This window comes from Physeter macrocephalus, chromosome 14, assembly GCF_002837175.3.
Source record: "Physeter macrocephalus isolate SW-GA chromosome 14, ASM283717v5, whole genome shotgun sequence".
NCBI lineage: Eukaryota > Metazoa > Chordata > Mammalia > Artiodactyla > Physeteridae > Physeter > Physeter macrocephalus.
Genome location: NC_041227.1, coordinates 52,635,125 through 52,646,575, shown reverse-complemented (window position 1 = coordinate 52,646,575; position 11,451 = coordinate 52,635,125). Strand labels below are relative to the sequence as shown.

At 40.7% G+C, this 11,451-nt stretch overlaps 1 pseudogene; it reads left to right on the top strand.

Moving 5' to 3' along the window:
* The first annotated feature begins 1 nt into the window (after position 1).
* Positions 2 to 362, top strand: LOC114483938 (40S ribosomal protein S2-like; annotated as a pseudogene).
* Positions 363 to 11,451: the final 11,089 nt, after the last annotated feature.

The window sequence follows — 11,451 nt, the reverse complement described above, 5'->3', positions numbered from 1 at the left end:
GATCGGCAAGCCCCATACCGTCCCTTGCAAGGTGACTGGCCGCTGTGGCTCTGTGCTGGTGCGCCTCATCCCTGTCCCCAGGGGCACTGGCGTCATCTCAGCCCCTGTGCCCAAGAAGCTACTGATGGTGGCTGGAATTGACGACCACTACACCTCTGCCAGGGGCTGCACCACCATGCCGGGCAACTTCGCCAAGACCACTTTCGATGCCATTTCCAAGACCTACAGTTATCTCACTCCTGATCTCTGGAAGGAGACGGTGTTCACCAAGTCTCCGTATCAGGAATTCACTGACCATCTTGTAAAGACCCACATCAGTTTCCATGCAGAGGACCCAGGCTCCTGCTGTAGCCACCACATAGTTTCCTATGAGAAAAATAAAGTGAATGAAGCCGGTTTAAAAAAAAAAATCACCTTTAAAATGGAAAGATAATTCCTCAGATGTTTAATATTTTTAAATTATCATTCTTAAGTTGAAATTTTAAAACGCGAGACATTCAGTGCCCAATCCAATATCCTGATCTTTCTTTTGTGACAAAATGGTCCAGACATGGAAAAATGCCTTTCCTTTTGCATTGTCATTGGTCGAATTGTTAAGGAAGAGACCAAACACATCTTGGGTTGGTTTTAACACCAAAAGTTGGGTGTTAGGGATCATGTTGTTTCATATATGTGCCCCTTCCCTTTTTAAAAAAAAAATTATTTATTTTATTTTATTTTTATTCTTGGGTGCATTGGGTCTTTGTTACTGCGCGTGGGCTTTCTCTAGTTGTGGCGAGCGGGGGCTACTCTTCGTTGCGGTGCGCGGGCTTTTGACTGCGGTGGCTTCTCTTGTTGTGGAGCACGGGCTCTAGGTGCGCGGGCTTCAGTAGTTGTGGAGCACGGGCTCTAGGTGCGCGGGCTTCAGTAGTTGTGGATCACGGGCTCTAGAGCGCAGGCTCAGTAGTTGTGGTGCACAGGCTTAGTGGCTCTGCGGCATGTGGGATCTTCCCAGACTGGGGCTCGAACCCATGTCCCCTGCACTGGCAGGCGGATGCTTAATCACTGCATCACCAGGGAAGCCTGCCCCTTCCCTTCTTAAAGATGAATCATCCTATCTATCTATCTATCTATCTATCTATCTATCTATCTATCATCTATCTATCTATCTTTCTATCATCTATCCTCTATCCATATCTATTTTTCTGTCTTTCTATCTATCTCTATATATCTATCCAAGTATGTTTTGTCTTACAAACCTCTGTAGCCTACAGCAAATATTCAAACCCTGGAATACACAAGTGCACATTATTGGATAGTATTTGAATAATGCAGTGTTTATAGCTCCTAGCAAAATTCACAGCCCTGCGAAGAATTACACGTTGAAATGGACTATTTAACGACTTATTTTGCTTCCAAAATTTGCTATTTCTTGGAACACCACTCATAGTATTTGCATACACTATGCATGTAAACTCATTAGTGCTTATTTTACTTTCAAGAATGACTTACCATGAGCAGCAGAAAAGGGCCATGAACACACCCTTGTAATGGGGCAAGAACAGCCAGCAAGACTGACTGATTTGTCCATAACCCCTTTTCTCCTATGCACTCCTGTCCACGTTCCAGAAAGTTTACTCTTTGATTTTACATGTCAGTGTTTCCTGCTCTTGCTGTTCACCAATGTCAGTGGATCCTTCAGTAATGTCTCTATGCCAGGAAGTTATTCCCACATGGAAACCCTAAGCCATACATGGCACGGGACCCACAGCAGTGGACCGAAGTACGTCCTCGAGACTAACTACATCAGATTCCATATAGCTCATGCCTCTTATGTGATAAGCGCCCAATGCTTATGGTAGGTGACATTGTATAAATTTTGCAAATAGGGAAATTGAGGCTCACAGGAAACTTGCCCAAGGTCACAAAGCTATAGAATGACAGAACTGGGTTCAATACTTTATTATACTACCTGTCATCCCTTCAAGCATCGGTATTTATATTTCCTTCAATTTCTATGTTTTTATTTCTGTCTGGAGTGCGTGAATACTTATTTCTTTTGGCAATGCTACCACTGCTATTATTATGTATTTTTAAATTATTGAGGGAATGCTTAAAATGCACTGTGCCAAATATTTTCTGCATTCACATGTAGAAAATGTAATCCTTCCAATAGCACTCTGATGCCAGAGCTCTTATTATCTCCATTTAACCAAAGAGGAAACTGAGGCTCTGAGGTGCCTTCCCAAAGTCTCTTGATAAGTTACAAAGCTGATTAACGAAAGCAGTTCTGTCTCATTCCAAATCTTATGTTCTTTTCTTTTAATATATAAATTTATTTATTTGGGTCTTCGTTGCTGCTCGCCAGCTTTCTCTAGTTGCGGTGAGCAGGGGCTACTCTTGGTTGCAGTACTCAGGCTTCTCAGGCTTCTCACTGCGGTGGCTTCTCTTGTTGCAGAGCATGGACTCTAAGCGCGCGGGCCTCAGTAGTTGTGGCTCCTGGGCTCTAGAGAGCAGGCTCAGTAGTTGTGGCTCACGGGCTTAGTTGCTCCTCGGCATGTGGGATCTTCCTGGACCAGGGCTCGAACCTGTGTCCCCTGCATTGGCAGGCGGATTCTTAACCACTGCACCACCAGGGAAACCCCCAAATCTTACGTTCTTAAACACAACAACACATCACTTCCTGCAATCAGGAAATGATACCAGCTGTATCCTGGAAGTAGGTGGAGTGACATTTGACTCAGAGAAGGGGACTTCTGTAAGCTTCCAGGTGTGAGATTTGGGGTGGGGATGGTGGCCTGGGGGGGTGAATGCAGTGAATGGCCAAATGGTCCCGGGATGCTAGAGCTGGGAGGTCTTCTAGAGACCATGTAGGTTATGGAACAGAGGGGGAGGCTAAGGCATTCAGGACTGCAGAAGCTAAGAATGTTTTAGCCCTCTGTGCTAGGCGGCTCTGAGCACTTCCCAGAAATTTACTCATGTAATCCTCAAAACAGTCTCAGGTACAAATGAGAAAACTAGGCACAGGGAGATTAACTAGCTTGTCCAAAGTCATTCAACAAGGATGTGACAAAGAAATGCGGGAACTAGTGTCTCTGCCCTGTCCAGCCCCATCTCTGGGGTCTTCTTCCCTCTGTGTGCCTTGAGTGAGGGGTGCAGTTTTACTGAAAAGGATGATTCTTGACAATCCAGCTGCCTGATCAACTTATTTTTAGGGGAAGGGAGGAGTAGGGAATGATTAGTGACCTTAGTTCTTTCTCTTACAGATTCTTAAACTCAAGTCTCAAGTATTTGCCCTGGATGGGCTGGGGGTTTGGCGGGCACAAATATTTCATTTAGGACACTCATTTTTATTTTTCTTGGAGAGATTGTGAGGGCAGGTGACAGACTCATTTCTACAATCCCAGGTTAAAACTAAAATCCGAAGCAAATGTTCACCCTAGTGCCAGACACCTAAAGTGCTTTTAGACCCAGAGACACAAGCATATCATCGTGCTATTATTTGCAGAAGTGTTCAGCTCAGCTGTGAAGGGATTGTTTCATTCCGTTCTGTTTAAAATCATGTAGGCAGGAACTAAAAAAGCATTTGGCTCAGGAAGAGAGGACTTTTAGTAATTTACACATTTCCATTATCATAAGGCTCGTGTGTGTGTGTGTGTGTGTGTGTGTGTGTGTGTGTGTGTGCGCACGCGCTGTATATACATCACATTCCTTTTGGCAAGTAATGCATTTAATTAATCTATGTGGAGTTTTAGTACAACATAGTTGATTAGCATAGTAGGTGTGTGTGTGTGTGTGTGTGTGTGTGTGTGTGTGTGCGCACGCGCTGTATATACATCACATTCCTTTTGGCAAGTAATGCATTTAATTAATCTATGTGGAGTTTTAGTACAACATAGTTGATTAGCATAGTAGACACGGTGCCTTTTTAATATAACAAATCTACTGAGAAATATCCTTAGCTAATGAGCTGCATCACTTTGGGAAAGTTTGTCTTATAACTAATGTATGAAAATAACACTGTATTTTTTATGGTGCATGCTCAGAGCCAAATAAGTCATCCTGGGTATGAATAGAGTTCTAAATCTTCTACAATCTGTACCCGCCCCCCAGTCTATTTTTTTTTTTAACTTTTATGGGTTGATTTCTCTTCTATATGGTTTCTTGGCAAAGAGGTAGAGCCAGAACAGACTCATCACCTTTCAGTAAAGGCTTTTAATAGGTCATCTGAAGGCAGAAGGAATATTTACGACCGACAAGGTATGTGAATTGTCTTCAGCCCCTTTGTAAATTTGGGGTAGAGTTCACTTATATTCCAGCAAGAGTACCCATCGATGGGCACAACTTCTAGCCCTCTTCCCAGACTAATAAACAACGATGACTCTGCCGGCTTCAAAAGGGAATCTCTTTCACTACAGTCCCATCACAGAAATGACATTCTGACCTTCTGACTTTAGTCTTCCTTGACTTATGTTGTGGTTACATCCTGTAAGTTGAAAATCTCAAGTCAAAAATGCATTTAAGGGACTTCCCTGGGATCCCACGTGCCACGGAGCAACTAAGCCCGTGCGTCACAACTACTGAGCCCGCGCACCACAACTACTGAAGCCCGCGCGCCTAGAGCCCGTGCTCCGCAACAAGAGAAGACACCACAGTGAGAAGCCTGCGCACCGGAACAAAGAGTAGCCCCTGCTCGCATCAACTAGAGAAAGCCCACGTGCAGCAACGGAGACCCAGTGCAGCCAAAAATAAATAAATCTATAGAAATTATTTTAAAGAAAAGAAAGTATGCATAAAAGTGGTTAATATAGAGAATTTTTAAAAATACGTTTAATACACCTAAACCTACTGAACACCATAGCTTAGCCTAGCCTACCATAACCATGCTCAGAACACTTACATTAGCCTACAGCTGGGCAAAATCATCTAACACAAAGCCTACTTTGTAATAAAGTGTTGAATATCTCATGGAACTTACTGAATGCTGTACTGAAAGTGGAAACCAGAATGGTTGTTATGTGTACAGCATGGTCGTAAGGGTAGTGGTTGTTTACCCTTGAGATCTTGTGGCTGACTGGAAGCTGGCACTCACTGCCACTGCCCAGAATCACACGAGAAAATCGAACTACATGTTGCTAGCTGGGGAAAAGATCAAAATTCAAAATTTGAAATATGATTTCTACTGAATGCACATTGCTTTTGCACCATCATAAAGTCGAAAAATGCTGGGTCTAACCATTGTAAGTTGGGGACCGTATTTCATTATTCTAAGCACCAAACACGTTGTTCAGAACTTCAGCGAGAATAAGAGATGAGAATGTGAACCAATGCTCAGAAATTCCATTTTGATTCTTCTGAGGGTTGATGACCTGTAGAACATTGAAATGCCTCTTAAAAACATACCAAGGTCTTTTTTTTGAAGTATAATTTATACACAATGAAATGCACAGTTTGTGATCATACAGATCAACCACATTTGACAAATTCACATACCTGTATAACCCATATGCCTATAAAGATATAAATATGCTCATCCTTCCAGAAGTTCTCATATTTGTTTTAATTTGCATTTCTCTCTTAACTAATGAAGTTCAACACTTTCTCTTGAGTTGATTGAACTTTGGTATACCTTCTTTTGTGACGTATGTGATTAAATCTATTGCCCATTTTAAAAAATTGGGTTATGTGAGCTTCTTTTTCTTTTTAATGTATTCAGCATGTAAGTTCTTTGTCACATATATTTATTATGAATATTTTATCCCAGTCAACATTTTTCCTATTTATGATATGTTTAGCACCCTTTGATAAACAGACATTTAAAATTTTGATCAGGTTCTGTTTTTTTTTCTTTTATAGTTAGTATTTCTGTATTCTAAGAAATCATTGCTTACTGCAAGGTTATGAAGATATTCTCTTATGTTTTCTTCTAGAATATTGTTTTAGCTTTTGGGATAAGTCTGTGATCTAGCTCAACCAATAAGAGTAGGGGAGTGGTGAAGATTTTTGTTTTGTCTAATATCAGGGGTTGTTGAAAACACTCTTTCTTCTTTGCGGTACGCGGGCCTCTCACTGTTGTGGCCTCTCCCGTTGCGGAGCACAGGCTCCGGACGCGCAGGCTCAGAGGCCATGGCTCATGGGCCCAGCTGCTCCGCGGAATGTGGGATTTTCCCGGACCGGGGCACAAACTCATGTCCCCTGCATCGGCAAGCAGACTCTCAACCACTGCGCCACCAGGGAAGCCCTACTCTTTCTTCTTGAATTGCTTTGTCACCCGTGTCAAAAACCATTTGTTCATATATGTATTTTTAGACTTTCTATTCTATTCTATTGGTCTGTATGTCTATCCTCTTACTGTCAATTTATGGTAGGTCTTGAATCCAATTAGAGTATATCCTTTAACTTTTTTTTTCCTCTAAATTGTTCTTATTCAGAATTGTTCAAGCTCTTCTTAGTCTTTTGCGTTTCAATATACATTTAGAATCATCATGTCAGTTTCTACAAAATGTCTTTATGGATATTGAAAAATATTATGCTGAATCTGTAAATAAATGCAGAAACAATTGACATCTTAGTACTATTGAGTCTTTTAATACGTGAGCATTGCATAGTTTCCATATTTTAAGTCTTCTATAATCCTTCTTAGCAATATCTTACAGTTTTTGGTGCATGACTTTTGTTAAGTTTATAAGTATTTTATATTTTGCATGATTTTGTAAATCATATTTTTCCCAATTGTTCTTTGCTAGTTTTCAGAGATACAATTGATTTTTGTATATTAATTTTATCTTTTACAACTTGCTAATTTACTTGTTTATTCTAGAATTTATTTTTTTTTGTAGAATCCTTTAGGTTTTTTACATGCAAAATCCTGTCATCTGTGAGTAGAGTTTTACTTCTTCCTTTCAAACTTTATAACTTTTATTTTATTTTATTTTATTACACTTGTTAGGGCCACTAATGCAATATTGAATAGAAGTGATGAAAGCAGACCTCCTTTTTTTTTTTTGCCTAATCTTTGGAAGGAAGCATTGAATTTTCACTGTAACTTCAATATTAGTTGCAGATTTTTTGGTGAGATATTTGTTATCATTTATCAAGTCACACAAGCTACCAAGATTGCCAGTACAAATGTTGACATACTTGCTTGAGAAATGCAGGGACTCCAGAAGGCAGTTTCCCATCATCAAATGACATTAGACAACCTCCTGGCATCTACGGAGACACATGCAACGTCATCAGTGATGATTGCTTTGTGTACATTCCCAGAAAACTTTCTGGTATCTTTTTGTTGAATCAAACCATCTGTGAAGCCAACCAGAACATTTGTCAAATGACCAACATGGCCTTGGCTTCTTGGACTCATGGATCAGCTTTAGGTGGCTGAGGATGGGATATTTTTTCCTGGATAGTCCCAAGAGGGCTACAGTCCTGGATGTGCATTTTTTTCCCTAAGGGCTAGGGATCTTTTTTTTTTTCTTTTTCTCCTGCTAGAAATAGCCCTCATCAAGTGTATTCCATCATGATTAATTAAGATCAACAGTATCGCCCTGTCCAAACAGATGATGCAAGCTATGATTAAGGAATTAAAGATCAAAGAACAAACAGCCCCTTCAACCAACTCTGGTCTGTTCCTGAGTCCTATACATCCCTGTAACCTTGTTTTCTCTCCTAACCCATTTAGTCAACAATGAAAGGTGTTAAACTTAACCAAGAGGAGAACTGTAAAACAAAATAGGCACAATAGAGCATGTCCAGTTCCCCTTGACTTTGACCCTTGAATCTTTTCTCCTCCCTATTTTTTCCACCTCTCCTCTTCCTGAACTTGACTGACAGATCTCAAGGCTTGCAATCTCTTTAATGCACTGTTGGATAGTTATCAGAATGGGATCACTAACACTCCTGCACAAGAGGCATGATAAAATAGAAAAATCTCTAACTTTTCCAACCATACCTTTACAGAAGTTAAAGGTGAAAACTGTTACATGTCCAATCTGTTCCTGAAGTCATGTACCCCTCCCTTGTCCTCACCCAATAGAATTCCAACCTTGCCTTGAGTTACCAAGTTCAGATGGTCCCTGAAGCATATTAGCTGAGTCAAGTCTTTTGCTCGATTTGAGTCACTTAAGCTATTTTCTTTTTAATAGTTCAAAGTTGAGAACTTAACAGTGTGTAAGAATTTACCCCGTAGGCAAAAGAAATTGGGCATATGGGTGAAAGTAAGCCTTGGAATATTTGGTGAATTAAGTTATTTGGTACAACTGAATCCTGGAACTCATGAGAGGGGAAGAAGGGGTTAAATGGGGCCAGGTTATTGAGAGGCATGAGTACCATATCGGAGTTTTAATTGTAGGTGCTTCATTAAAAAATTATTGAATGAATGAATATTTATAAGACAAAGACTGGAGAGTGTCATCTGGAATAACTTATAATGTTCCTTTGGAAGAAATCTTAGTCACCAAGAGCTTTGCTTATTTAATTAATTTACTTGCATATTTCTTTATTTTATTCTTAATAGCAAAATTAGATTTGAGAAAATGGTCAAGACATTAGAAGCTGAACACAATATCCAGTTTGAGTTTGATTTGTAAAATATGGCAATTGATTGGGCTGTAGGAGTTTTGGAAATTATTTAGATTGAGTTTCAGTTCAATCGTATCTACTTTGTGCGAGAAATCTCTCAGTCTCAACACACACACACACACACACACACACACACACACACACACACATTCACACACGTTTTTCGTTATATTTATCCATCAGTAAAATAGCAGATATCTTTGGGCAATTGGAAGTAATTTGGAAAATGTGTGCTTCTTATTCTTAATTTTGACTCAGGTCTCTATCACAGTCTCATCAAAATGGGTTCTGAGAAGTAGATTCTTTCTTTCCCCACTTTTACTTCTTTTTTTTTTTTTTTTTTGCGGTACGCGGGCCTCTCACTGTTGTGGACTCTCCCGTTGCGGAGCGCAGGCTCCGGACGCGCAGGCCCAGCGGCCATGGCTCACGGGCCCAGCCGCTCCGCGGCATGTGGGATCATCCCGGACCGGGGCACGAATCCGTGTCCCCTACATCGGCAGGTGGACTCTCAACCACTGCACCACCAGGGAAGCCCTTTTCCCACTTTAAAAAAAATTCTTTTTCATTATGGTTTATTACAGAATACAGAATATAGTTCCCTGTGTTATATAGTAGGACCTTGTTGTTCATCTATTATATGTATACCAGTTTACATCTGCTAACCCCAAACTCCCAATCCAATCCTCCTCCACCCCCTTCCCCTTGGCAACCACCCATCTGTTCTCTACGTCTGTGAGTCTGTTTTTGTTTCAAACATACGTTCATTTGTGTCATATTTAGATTCCATATATGAGTGATATCATATGGTATTTGTTTTTCTCTTTCTGACTTACTTTGCTTAGTATGATCATCTCCATGTCCATCCATGTAGCTGCAAATGGCATTATTTCATTCTTTTTTATGGCTGAGTAGGATTCCATTGTATATATGTACCACATCTTTATCCATTCACCTGTCAGTGGACACTTAGGTTGTTTCCATGTCTTGGCTATTGTAAATAGTGCTGCTATGAACATAGGGGTGCATGTATCTTTTTGAATTATAGTTTTGTCTGGATATATGCCCATGAGTGGGATTGCTGGATCATGTGGCAACTCTATTTTTAGTTTTTTGAGGAACCTCCATATTGTTCTCTATAGTGGCTGCACCAATTTACATTCCCACCAACAGTATAGGAGCGTTCTCTTTCTGAGAAGTGAATTCTTTTATCATGTGAGTTCTCCTGAGACTTTTTTCTCTCTCCTGATAATAATAATGGCTAAAGGATACAGTTTTGTGTCAAGCACAACCTACCTTTCCCTAGGCAGGGTCTCATTTCTTTCTCTGAACAACCTTATGAGGTATGTTTCATTGCTCTGCCCATTTTTCAGATAAGGAAACTGAATTTCATAGAGGCAAGTGGCAGATCAGATGTGGTGAGTTTATGTAAATGATTTTTATCCTCATTGGTCAGCTGGGCATTAAGCAGTCAGTGTCATTCTACTGGGGCATCAGCCAAGGAGAGAGGTTCAGAAAAATGTATGGCCCTGGGATTTAAGGAGAGTGCCTCAAGGTGAGACATGAAAGTGGTACAAGAGACACGCATAGCTCTTCAAGTTCACGGTGTTTTCCTCTGTCCAAACTTCCACCTACCCAACCCACACTACATCTCAAATACTCTCATTTTCAAGCAGAGACATGGATTTGATTACATTGGTTCTGAAATGCCCCCAGGCTTTCAATGAAGTCTTCCTTTTTTTTTTTTCAGCAACAATATACACATTTTTTTTCTTTTTCCCCGTTACATTTGGAAATCTGTCAGTAGAGAAACATTGTCCCAGTGGAGAGCCATGTCAGGGAGTCAGAAAAATGTACATATCTGCTGAGTTAGATCACTCAAAAGTCCTGAACCTGCCCTTTCCCCCTCTGAAGGCAGGAATGTCAAGACCATCTTCTTCCTGCAGGAGCCCTTTCCCCCTAAACCCACCAAATTTATCAGGCTGTAGAAAGTACCTGGAACAAGAATAATCATAATGGCAATAACAACGATAGGCTTTCTTGTACCCCGGATGTGTGAGAAGCATAGCGCTATGGATTTTACTTATTGTATCATTTACTTCTCTTCATAGCCTGTGGGGGTGTATGGTTTCATTTATCCCATTTTTATCATATGAGGAAACTTTGGTTCCTGAATGTCAGGTGACATCCTTAGGGTCACCCAGAGATATAATAGGAGACCCAGGCTTTGATACCAGATCAGTCAGACTCCGAGCAAGTGCCATGGACCCTGATAAGATTACAAATCCAGTTATCATCCCTCAGGTGTTATGAAATCCATACTTGTAGAAAATAGGTGAAAAGTTCATAGTAGGGCATCTGCAGAGCATGGGTTGGCCAAAAAGTTTGGGCTTTCCTGTAACCCAATAAATAATTATTTGAAGAGTCTTCCTTTTCACCTATCAATGGTCATTCTGGCTTACACACAGGATGGGACAGTGGAGGGTCATGGTTTGCCAGTGTGGGATCACCACTTCTGTGAACAAATAAACACAGTGACTCTAAGTGTTGCCTTTCCTGTGTTGGGAAGGAAACATTTTCTTTCTACCCTTCTAGGTCCTGTGGCTGGTCTAACAATACAAATGAAATAAGGCAGATTAACAGGAGAAAAACAAATTTAATTACATAGTACACACAAAGTATACAATTTAATGAGTTTGGACATATGCATATACCACTGAAAGCATCACCCAGGTCAAAATAGTGAACCCCCAAGGGTTTCCTGGTGGGCTTCTGTAGTCCTTCCCTGTTCTACCCCCACCCCCACCCTGGCCCTAGGTCATCACCGATCTGCTTCCTATTCTTACAGTCAATCCCATATCCTGGTGGGTCTTCTTGCATCCTACTGTATTTTAT